The sequence below is a fragment of the Piliocolobus tephrosceles genome, chromosome 4 (genome assembly GCF_002776525.5).
Source record: "Piliocolobus tephrosceles isolate RC106 chromosome 4, ASM277652v3, whole genome shotgun sequence".
NCBI classification, from domain to species: Eukaryota; Metazoa; Chordata; class Mammalia; order Primates; family Cercopithecidae; genus Piliocolobus; species Piliocolobus tephrosceles.
The window spans coordinates 175,755,920-175,768,678 of record NC_045437.1 but is presented as its reverse complement, the minus strand read 5'-3'; the positions used below and the strand labels follow the sequence as shown (position 1 = coordinate 175,768,678).

The 12,759-nt window shown below is 36.5% G+C and overlaps 1 protein-coding gene across 1 annotated transcript in view; it reads left to right on the top strand.

Annotated features, from left to right (window-relative positions):
* KCNN2 (potassium calcium-activated channel subfamily N member 2) overlaps window positions 1-12,759 on the top strand; it is a 428,813-nt gene that overhangs the window by 49,538 nt on the left and 366,516 nt on the right. Inside the window, exon 3 of the mRNA XM_023194265.3 lies at window positions 5,346-5,414. The gene's annotated coding sequence lies outside the window, so the exon portion shown is untranslated. The remainder of the gene's footprint in view (window positions 1-5,345; window positions 5,415-12,759) is intronic.

Genomic DNA, 12,759 nt, shown 5'->3' with positions numbered 1-12,759 from the left:
TGTGTTTATGAGTGTGTGTGTATGTGTGTGTTTATGAGTGTGTGTGTATGAGTGTGTATGTGTGTGTGTGTTTATGAGTGTGTATGTGTTTATGAGTGTGTGTGTTTATGAGTGTGTGTGTGTGTGTGTTTATGAGTGTGTGTGTTTATGAGTGTGTGTGTGTGTTTATGAGTGTGTATGTGTGTGTGTGTGTTTATGAGTGTGTGTGTGTATGTGTGTGTTTATGAGTGTGTATGTGTGTATGTGGGATGTGGGCCAAGAGGCGATGAGTCCCCAGTGACAGCGAGATCCCTGGAGTCCAGACTTTGGTTTCTAAATGAAAGGAACTAAGGTTCCTTGCAGAAATTAGGGATTCTGGGTCAGAGGAGGAGAAGTATAAGGTAAACCTAAACGATTTCATTATGCCAGAAAATAAAGTGTTCAAAACCTGATATGGAGATGTCCATTTTAGTCAAAATTGGAACGTTTGAACAGGGAAAGAATAGTGAAAGAGTGGATTATAAAACATTTAGTTAAGAAGAATGTAAGTCCACAGTTACATTTTATGCTATATTAATAATATATCAATATTGTAGATCTCTTTTCAAAATATATAATATCCCTATTTTATATACAGACATGGATATACTTACAGTAAGTGTTTTAATAACTATATTTTTCACTATTATTAAAGCTTGTATTTCTTACAGTTGGATATTAAAGCTCTGTCCATAAATTCTAAACTGAGTATTATTTGGTACATGTTTAAATATTTTGGATGTAATTTGCTTGGTAGTTTTTGTTTATACCCAGCTGTGGTCCATTTCTAAATCTTTGAGAGTAGTCATAGAATTTTAGTGAATGGTGCAATAGTCATCCATCCCATAAATATGATTCAAACTTTTACATTTTAGGTCCTGTCCTGCACAGGATTACAGTGGTCCTGGTGCAGTTTGTGTAATACACATCTCTAGGTGGCGCCATTTACATAGAGGTTTATGCCAGTGGCACCATCTGTGGTTTTCTTTCTTTTTTTTTCTTTTTTCTTTATTATTATTATTATTATTATTATTATTATTATTATTATTGTTATTGTTATTATTATTATACTGAAGTTCTGGGACACATGTGCAGAACGTGCAGGTTTGTTACATAGGTATACATGTGCCATAGTGGTTTGCTGCACCCATCAACCTGTCATCTACATTAGGTATTTCTTCTAATGCTGTCCCTCCCTCTACCCCCCCCACCCCCCCGACAGGTCCCAGTGTGTGATGTTCAGCTCCTTGTGCCCAAATGTTCTCATTGTTCAACTCCCACTTATGAGTGAGAACATGCGGTGTTTGGTTTTCCGTTCCTGTGTTAGTTTGCTGAGAATGATGGTTTCCAGCTTCATCCATGTCCCTGTAAACAACAGGAACTCATCCTTTTTATGGATGCATAGTATTTCGTGGTGTGTATGTGCCACATTTTCTTTAATCCGTCTGTCATTGATGGGCATTTGGGTTGGTTCCAAATCTTCGCTATTGTGAGTAGTGCTCCAGTAAACATACGTGTGCATGTGTCTTTATAGTGGAATGATTTATAATCCTTCGTGCATTACCCAGCAATGGGTCAAATGCTATTTTGAGTTCTGGACCTTGAGGAATCGCCACACTGTCTTCCACAATGGTTGAACTAATTTACACTCCCACCAACAGTGTAAAAGCGTTCCTATTTCGCCACATCCTCTCCGGCATCTGTTGTTTCCTGACTTTTTAATGATTGCCATTATAACAGGCATGAGTTGATATCTCATTGTGATTTTGATTTGCATTTCTCTAATGAACAGTGATGATGAGCTTTTTCTCACATGTGTTGGCCACATAAATGTCTTCTTTTGAAAAGTGTCTGTTCATATCCTTCATCCACCTTTTGATGGAGTTGTTTTTTTTTTCTTGTAAATTTTTTGAAGTTCTTTGTAGATTCTGGATATTAGCCTTTTGTCAGATGGATAGATTGCAAAAATTTTCTCCCATTCTGTAGGCTGCCTGTTTACTCTGATGATAGTTTTTTTTTTTTTTTTTTTTGCTGTGCAGAAACTCTTCAGTTTAATTAGATCCCATTTGTCAATTTTGGCTTTTGTTGCCATTGCTTTTGGTGTTTCAGTCATGAAGTCTTGGCCCATGCCTCTGTCCTGAATGGTATTGCCCAGGTTTTCTTCTAGGGTTTTTATGGTTTTAGGTATTATGTTTAAATCTTTAAATCCACCTTGAGTTAATTTTTGTATAAGGTGTAAGGAAGGGGTTCAGTTTCAGTTTTCTGCATATGGCCATCTAGTTTTCCCAACACCCACTTATTAAATAGGGAATCCTTTCCCCATTGCTTATTTTTGTCAAGTTTGTTAACGATCAGATGGTTGTAGATGTGTGTTGTTATTTTCGAGGCCTCTGTTCTGTTCCATTGGTCTATATATCTGTATGGTACCAGTATCAAGCTGCTTTGGTTACTGTAGACTTGTAGTGTAGTTTGAAGTCAGGTCGTGTGATGCCTCCAGCTTTGTTCTTTTTGCTTATGATTGTCTTGGCTGTATGGGCTCTTTGTTGGTTTCATATGAACTTTAAAGTAGTTTTTTTCTAATTCAGTGAAGAAAGTCAATGGTAGCTTGATTGGAATAGCATTGAATCTATAAATTACTTTGTGCAGTATGGCCATTTTCACGATATTGATTCTTTCTATCTGTGAGCATGGAATGCTTTTCCATTTGTTTGTGTCCTCTCTTATTTCCTTGAGTAGTGGTTTGTGGTTCTACTTGAAGAGGTCCTTCACATTCCTTTGTTAATTGTATTACTAGGTATTTTACTTTCTTTGTAGCAATTGTGAATGGGAGTTCACTCATGATTTGGTTCTCTGTTATTGGTGTATAGGAATGCTTGTGATTTTTACACATTGATTTTGTATCCTGAGACTTTGCTGAAGTTGCTTATTGGCTTAAGGAATTTTTGGGCTGAGATGATGGGGTTTTCTAAATATACAATCATGTCATCTGCAAACAGAGAAATTTGACTTTTCTTCATGATTGAATACCCTTTATTTCTTTTTCTTGCCTGATTACCCTGGCCAGAACTTCCAATACTATGTTGAGTAGGAGTGGTGTTGTCTTGTGCTGGTTTTCAAAGGGAATGCTTCCAGCTTTTGCTCATTCAGTATGATATTGGCTGTGGGTCTGTCATAAATAGTTCTTATTCTTTTGAGATACATTTTATCAATACCTACTTTATTGAGTGTTTTTAGCATGAAGGGGTGTTGAATTTTATTGAAGATCTTTTCTGCGTGTATTGAGATAATCGTGTGGTGTTTGTCATTGGTTCTGTTTATGTGATGGATTACGTTTATTGATTTGCATATATTGAATCAGCCTTGCATCCCAGGGATGAAGCCGACTTGATCCTGGTGAAAGAACTTTTTAATGTGCTGCTGGATTCGGTTTGCCAATATTTTATTGAGGATTTTCGCATCTATGTTCATCAGGGATATTGGCCTGAAATGTTCTTTTTTTGTTGTGTGTTTGCCACGTTTTGGTGTCACAATGACCTTGGCCTCATAAAAAGAGTTAGGGAGGAGTCCCTCTTTTTCCTATTGCTTGGAATAGTTTTAGAAGCTTGGTACCAGCTCTTCTCTTTACCTCTGGGAGAATTTGGCTGTGAATCCATTTGGTCCTACGCTTTTTTTGGTTGGTAGGCTATTAACTACTGCCTCAGTTTCAGAACTTGTTATTGGTCTATTCAGGGATTTGACTTCCTCCTGGTTTAGTTTTGGGAGGGTTTATGTGTCCAGGAACTTATCCATTTCTTCTAGATTTTCTGGTTTATTTTCTTAGAGGTGTTTATAGTATTCTCTGATGGTAGTTTGTATTTCTTTGGTATCAATGGTGGTATCCCCTTTATCATTTTTTATTGTATCTGTTTGCTTCTTCTCTCTTTTCTTCTTTATTACTGTGGCTGGTGGTCTATCTATTTTGTTAATCTTTTCAAAAAACCAACTTCTGGATTCATTGATTTTTTTAAGGGTTTTTTGTGTCTCTATCTCTCAGTTCTGCTCTGATCTTAGTTATTTCTTGTCTTCTGCTAGCTTTGAGTTTGTTTTTGCTTCTCTAGTTCTTTTGATGATGTTGGGGTGTTGATTTTAGAAGGGTCCCATATATGCTTTTCAAAGCACCAAGTGCAGCACATTTGTTTGCAATACCCTGGTTCCTGGATATAAGCTAGTGAACAAGACAAGTTCCAGACCTATGGAAACTTCTCATTATAGAAAAGAAAAAATACGTGCAAATCAGCATATATACAAGAATGATAAAAGTAACATGACTGGATGCCGTGGGAGTGCATGAGAGGGCCGTCTCCCTCAGAATGGGGAGATGGAGGCACATTTCCTGAGAAAATAAGTTTTATATCTCTGCTGAGGTCTGAATGAAAAAGACAGGCTGGCGGGAGGAAAGGAGGGGAAGAGAGATGGAGAAAGAATATTTAGGCAGAGTTCACTGCAAGCTCTTCAAGATACAGAGAGAGGATTGTGCTCAGGGAGTAGAAATAGTTGTGTTGCAGGAGCAAAGAGGCACTATGAAAAGCTGGATGCCACAAGAGGTTAAGTGACTTTCCCAGTGTCACCTATTCTGTCTTCTCTTCTGATTCATTAATGAACGTGTTAAATTGCAACAGATTCATTCATCACAAGTACAATTATATACCCCAGGAAATGTTCTGTCAAAAACTCTATTACAGTGTATTCTCTGATAAATCCTTACCCTAGACTGGAGCTTGGCAGTTCTCAGATGGCAGCAACTATTCCTGCTCATCTTTGCACACCCCACAGAGCCCATTTGTTGCCTTGCACAGAGATCGTCTTCAGAGGTGTTTTGGTTGTTGAGATCCCCATCAATGTAAATAACTGAACCATAAACAGTGATTTCAGGAAGATGTTTGATCCTGATTTGAGGGTATCTTCATATTCCGAAGTTAAATGAAAAAATATTTTTAAAAGGCCAAGAGCAAAAGCATAACAGCTTCTTTAATAGCATCCTGTTTGCAAGTCTCATTTGCTTCTGGTATTCTTCCTGTTAGCAGTCAATACTAGTCATCTGTAAGTCAAACAAAATTGAATTGATAAAATGATAAATTGACATGAGTTGATCTTAAGGGAGTCCTAAAAACATTAAGATGTGCTTTGCTTCCATTTATAACAATGTGTATGCAATACTGCATTCATATAATCAAATTATCTTATAATTTTATTTTGAAAAATCAAATATATTTCACATTATTTGATGCCAAAATACCAGGGTAATTTGTTGCTAATGGATTATCGTATTTGCTTTATTCTTTTATTAGGTTCATGAAATTTTCAGGAATTAAAGTTAGTCCTGAGGAAAGTTCATGAATGTCTAATGCTGGACTGTGGTAAGTCCTCAGTCTTCAGCCATTTTTGTTTGGCAATAATATAGACTTAGTTTATTTGTCTGGGTTGGTTAAAAGCAGAATTTGTAATTTTCATCAATATTATCATTTCTTGTTATAGTTATTCTGAGATATTTCACATTATTTCTATAAAAAGATCATCTATCACAGTTTTCTAATTTGTTGTAGTCATAGTGTAGTTATTCACCTTATGTTTTACTTTAGAATTGATCATATATTAGTAGTAACAAGTATATTATTAGTTGTAATATTTTGTCCCGACATTTTACTAATGAAAAATTTTAAATATTTTGGTAAATTGAAAGCATTTTGAAGTGAGCATTTATGTACCCCAAATCTGGTTTCTACCATTAAGAGTCTACTTGTTAATCTTTTTCAGCTATTTTTTTTTTTTTTTTTACTTCTCTTGCCAAATTCTACTATTTGAATTTTGCACTTTACTCATTCTATAGTTTGTGAATGTTTGGGCTGTTTTCAGTTTTTGTCTATTATGAAGCATTCTGTGGTAAACACTTTTGTATAATTTTTGTTGCACAGTTACATTCATTGCTAAGGTGTATGTATCTAGGAGTGGTATTGCTTGCTTATAGGATTTCTGCATATATAGATCTAGTATATATTGCCAAGCGTTTTCCAAAGTGGTTATGTTAGTTGCAAAGTGGTTGTATTATTTTAAAATCACAACAGTATATAAGAGTTATAGTTGCTCCGCATTCTCACTAATACTTGTTATTGTTATTCTTGTTTGTTTTTTTAAAGTTATTTTGGTAGATGGATACCATGTTTTGTTGTTGCTCTTATTTGGATATTCCTGGTGACTAATGGCACTGAGGATCTTGAGAATCTTTACAGTTGGGTTTTTTTGTTTTTTGTTTTCTGTTTTGGTCATTTGGATGTCTTTGTGTGTGTGTGTGAAATTCCTGCTGCATACTTTTACTCATTTAAAAATTAGGTTGTCTGCTTTTTATTACTGATTTGCATAATAACTTCATATATTCTGGGAGTCTTCTATCAGCTCTATGTATTGTGAACCTCTGCTACTCAGTGGTTTGACTTCTTACTGTCTTAATAACTTTTTATGAACAGAAATTTTACTTTTAATGAGGTCCAAGTTATCAACCTTTTTGTTTATGCTTGATGCTATTTCTGTCTTGTTTAAGAAATCTTCAGCAGTTACAAGGTCATGAAGATATTCTCCTATTTAACATTTTACAAGCTTTATAATTTTACCTTTCACATTTAAGTCTTTAAGTCACATTAAGTCAATCCATCTGGAACTTATTTTTATGCATGAAGTCTAAGGGTCAAGGTTTTTAAAAAATTTTTCCTCCCATATGATTATCCAATTAATCACCATCATCCATTGAGAAAACTATTACTTCTCACTGCACTGTAGTAGCATCTTTGTTATAAAGTAGGTAATATTACATGTTTGAGTCTACTTTAGAATTCTCTATTTTGTTCCAGCAGTCTATTTGTCTATTTTTGTGCCAGTATCATAGTGTTTATTTTTACTATATTTTTGCAATAGGCTTGGTATCTGATAGTGTAATTCCTCCAAGTTTGTTCTCCCTTAAGATTGTATTTCCTCGTGTCCACTCTTTGTGTTGTAACTTGCATTCTTTTTGAGATGGGGTCTCATTCCATTGCCCAGGCTGGAGTGCAGTGGCACAATCATGGCTCACTGCAGCCTCAACCTCCTAGGCTCAAGTGATCCTCCTACCTCAGCCTCCTGAATAGCTGGGACTGCAGGCATGCACCACCACGCCTGGCTAATTGTTTTTGTTTTTTTAATTTTTAAGTTTTTTGTAGAGACAAAGGTCTGTGTTGCCAGGCTGTTCTTGAAATCCTGGGCTGAAGTGATCTTCCCATGTGGGCCTCCCAAAGTGTTGGCATTATAGGCATGCACCACCTGACTCAGCCATCATTTGTATTTTACAGTGAGCCCATCAATTTCCACCATAAATAAAACAGTTGGAATTTTTATTGGAATTGCATCAATTTTGAGTCAATTGACAACTTTACAACATTGAGTTTTCCAATTCTTAAATATACCATAACATAAACCTTTGCTTGTATATATCTTTAATTTCTCTTGGTGATGTTTTGCTGTGTTCTTGGTTGCATTACTTTCATTGGATCTACTATAAGGTGTTTCATCAAATCTATTAGAAATGGTATTGTTTTGAAGCTTTGTTTTTTAACTTTGGTAGCTAGGATATCTAATGTCCTTGCTAAAGAGTAATTTGTATTTTATGTTATCTAAAAATAATGGTGGCTATATGTCTCTATTTTCTATCTTTCTTTTTTTGATAGCCTCTCCAGGACAGTGTTGCATAGAACTGGTTTTAGTAGACCTTCTTGTTTCATGTGCAATAATAAGAAAAAAGCTCAAAGGGAAGGATTTCTATATTTCACTATAAAATATTTACTGTAAGTTTAAAAATTCTTTATCTTCACTTTATTAGATTATTCCTAGTTTGTTGAAAATCTGTTTCCTCATCATCAAATGGAAGACATTGTTAATTTTATCTAAAGAGTTGAATTTATATTTATAAAATTGTTCACAGTGTCTCTAGTCTTTTTTTAATTGAGGCACAATTTATGCATAGTGAATTTTACAGATCTTAAGTTTATATAATTTGGTAAGTTTTGCCCACATATTCAACAACACTATAAAGACTTAGAGTATTTTTCATTACTAAGAACTTCCCTCATGCCCTGTTCCAGTAAATCTCTAACACACGTTTGACTTCTTTCACAGATTAGATTAGTTTTCCCTTTTCCTGAACTTTAACAAAAAAGGAATAATACATCTCTATTTATTGGGAGGGGGATTCTGACTCCTTTGTCTCAACATAATGTCTCTGAGATTTATACATTCTGTTGCATGTATCAGTAGTCTCTTCTCTTCTTATTGTTGAGTAATATGCCTTTGAGTGAATAGGACAACATTTGTTTATCAATTCTGCTATCAATTGACAGTTGGATTGTTTTCAGTTTGGGGCTTTTGTGGTTAAAGCTGCAATAAGCAATTATATAAAAGCCATTTTGTGTACATACCTATTACTTTCTCTTGGGTAAATAGAAGTGGAACTATTGGGTCATAAGATAGATGTACATTTGAAGTTAGAAAAATTTGCCAAAGACTTTTCCAGAGTGGTTTATTTATTTTACATTCCAGTAGCAGTTTATGAGAGTTGCAGTTGCTCTACATTCTCACCAGTTTTGTGCTGTGCCAAGCTAATCTTGGTGGAGATTAGCTTAGGGTCTCTCAGAAGTCTCAAGGTGTCACTCAAGCTTGGAATCTCATCAGATGCTTGAATGGGGAAGGATCTGTTTCCAAGCTTGTAGTTGTTAGCAGGATTCAGGTTCTCATGGATTGTTGGACAGAGGGCCTCAGCTACTTGCTGGTAACTGTCTGAAGGCTGCTTTGAGTAATTTGCCATGTAGCTTTCTCTGTAGGGCAGCTTTCTCACCAAATCCAGCAATGGAGGGAATCGGTCATTAAGGTCTGGTAGCAGGGTAGAAGTTACCATCTTATGTAACATACTCAAGGAAGTAACTTCTTAACAACTTTGCCTTATGCTGTTTGTTAGAAGCAAGTTACAGGTCCTGCCAACACTCCAGGGGAAGGGATTGTACAAGGGCATGAAAGCAGGAAGTAGGGATAATTGGGGCCATCTTAGAGTTTGTCCACCTCAACTAGTTTCAGGGATGATTAAAGCCCTTCTCCAGAGATGCACACTTTTTTTTGGTCTTAGCCATAACACCCTGGAGAGTAATGACACAACTGAATATGACCAAATACATGTAATAGGGTGGGACAAATTGGGAGAACTCAGGGTTTGTAGTTAGGTGTGTTCCTTCATGTGGAGAAAGTTTAATTACAGTCCAACAAGGGGTTCCAAACTGTGGCTTCTTAAGTTCTCAACAGAAACAGGGCACAGGTATGCCTCCTGGCAGATGGCAGATGTACACCATCTGGGGATGTGTTCGCAGGTAGCATGTCTGTCAAGGCATGGAGATTTTCTGGTAGTGTTCCGATTCCTGGGAGGGACTTGCAGCAGCATGGGTCGTGCTATGATTTGAAAGCACCTCCTCCAAATCTCAGATGTTGCCAGTGTGATGGTAGTAAGAGGGAGATGGGATTGTTAAGAGGTGATTAGTCCATAAGGGCTCCTTCCCTCATGAATGGGATTAAGACTCTTATAAAAGAGGCTTCACAAAGCATTTGTCTCTTGCCCTTCCTCCATGTGAGGGCATAATGTTACTCCCCTCTAATGGATGCAGCCCTCACTAAACAACTAAACCTGCTGGTGCCTTGATCTCAGACTTTCCAGCCTCGGGAACTTTGAGAGAAAAATGTCTATTCTTTATAAATTACCCAGTCTGACATATTTTGTTGTATCATCACAAGACAGATTAAGATAGGTAATGGGCCAATACTGGGCATAATAGCAATAGAAAGAAATGGGTCTAAGACATAACCGTGGTGTGTAAATTATCAGAACTAAGGCAGAAGTTTTAGGAGTAGACTTAGAAATAAGAAACATAGATCTCAGGACGAAGGTACCAGGTGAGGACCAGCTCAGGTGAATCCTAGAGAATGCAGGGGTCTTAAATTCATACATTTCTCTTGCCCTCAGACAGGATTGACTTTAGAGAATGGAATTAAATCTGAAGCTACAGGGGGAGAGAGACCCTAGAACCCAAAAATCTTGTAGAATTGATCGTCAGGGGACTCCTCTAAGGCCTTGGAGGCTGACAAAGTAACTTTACTTTCAGTTTCCTTTTTTCCCACTCTCTTTTGGACACACCATTTCCACTGCCTAAATAGTTTATTGCTGAAGGACATTTCTATTTTAAGCTTCTTTCTAATAGTGGAATAAAATGCCTTGTGCCTTAGTTTGCAATTTTGAATATTCTGGGATAGGTAGAAGAATTGCACGGGAAAGTGGCATGCTGTTTCTATGTCTTTCTGAAATCATATCTACAGACAGCTACTTATCTTTCAAGAAAAGGATCTCTGTCCATTCATTTGTTGAATGATAGTTGAGAAGCTACTGGTGCTATGAACTGTATTAGTGCTGGAATAAAATTAGAATTTAAAAAATGTTCATTATTCCTACCTTCAGAATTGGAAAATACTACTTCACAGAACTGGAAAAAAACTACTCTAAAGTTCATATGGAACCAAAAAAGAGCCTGCATAGCCAAGACAATTCTAAGCAAAAAGAACAAAGCTGTAGGCATCACACTACTTGACTTCAAACTATACTACAAGGCTACAGTAACAAAAACAGCACTGGTACTGGTGCCAAAGCAGTTATATAGACCAATGGAACAGAACAAAGGCCTCAGACATAACACTACACATCTACAACTGTCTGATCTTTGACAAACCTGACAAAAACAAGCAATGGAGAAAGGATTCCCTATTTAATAAATGGTGCTGGGTAAACAGGCTCTAGCCATATGTAAAAAGCTGAATCTGGATTCCTTCCTTACAAAACCTTGTACAAAAATTAACTCAAGATGGATTAAAGACTTACATGTAAGACCTAAAACCATGAAAACCCTAGAAGAAAACCTAGGCAATACCATTCAGGACACAGGCACGGGCAAAGACTTCATGACAAAAACACCAAAAGCAATGGCAACAAAAACCAACATTGACAAATGAGATCTAATTAAACTGAAGAGCTTCTGCACAGCAAAAGAAACTACTATCAGAGTGAACAGGCAACGTACAGAATGGGAGAAAATTTTTGCAATATACCCATCTGACAAAGGGCTAATATCCAGAATCTACAAAGAACTTCAACAAATTTACAAGAAAAAACGACCCCGTCAAAACGTGGGCAAAGGATATGAATGGACACTTCTCAAAAGAAGACATTTATGCAGCTAACAGACACATGAGAAAATGCCCATCATCACTGGTCATCAGAGAAATGCAAATCAAAATCAAAATGAGATACCATCTCATGCCAGTTAGAATGGCGATCATTAAAAAGTCAGGAAACAACATGCTAGAGAGGATGTGGGGAAATAGGAACGCTTTTACACTGTCGGCACAAGTGTAAATTAGTTCAACCGTTGTGGAAGACGGTGTGGTGATTCCTCAAGGATCTAGAACTCGAAATACCATTTGACCCAGCCATCCCATTACTGGGTATATACCCAAAGGATTATAAATGATGCTACTATAAAGACACATGCACATGTATGTTTATTGCGGCACTATTCATAATAGCAAATAGTTGGAACCAACCTAATGTCCATCAGTGTTATACTAGATTAAGCAAGTGTGGCACATATACAACATAGAATACAATGCAGCCATAAAAAAGGATGAGTTCATGTCCTTTGAAGGGACATGGATGAAGCTGGAAACCATCATTTTCAGCAAACTATCACAAGGGCAGAAAACCAAACACCGCATGTTCTCACTCATAGGTGGGAATCGAACAATGAGAACACATGGACACAGGGCAGGGAACATCATACACTGGGGCCTGTTTGGGGGTAGGGGGCTGGGGGAGGGATAGCATTAGGAGAAATACCTACTGTAAATGATGAGTTGATGGGTGCAGCAAGCCAACATGGCCCATGTATACCTATGTAACAAACCTGCACGTTGTGCACATGTACCCTAGAACCAAAGTATAATAAGAAAAAAACACAAAATAAATAAAAAGGCTTCTGGGTCACATGAACTTTTCCAACAACACATTAATCCAATTTGATTTTTTTCATCAATCATTTATGGTGATTTTGGGTCTGAGATATTTTTTGGGCGATAGACTAGTAAGTATATAAACTGAATAAAGCAGTTAGTCTCAAAGGTCTGTAAATTTCAAGAGTGTCTTTTATTTTACAAACCTGATTAAAAGCTGAAAATGCAAATAAGTATGTGGGTGGAGAAACAGGAAGTATCTATATTAAATTGTATTTTATTTTCCAGACTGAATTAAAATAATTTCCAAAAAGATGAATAACACCATTTATGCACATGAGAGTGAGGGCATATTACTTTCAAATGTGTTACGTTTCTACATGATAATGGAATATTTTTCCATCCTCTCAGTTCAGAGAAAATAATTCCTTTTATTGGGTAATTTTTATATCTGAAAACTTGAAAGGCAGAAATTAATTTAATCAAATAACCAGAGTATGAATTGCTTCATGTTTTGACTTTAAATACTGAGAGACGAATGCACTTGTTAGAGATGGATAGTGATTCAGACAGGAGCCTCATGAAACCACTGAAGGCTAGCTCCTTAAAGGGTTTTTTAAAACTTCAGAAATTTTTTTTCTCTGC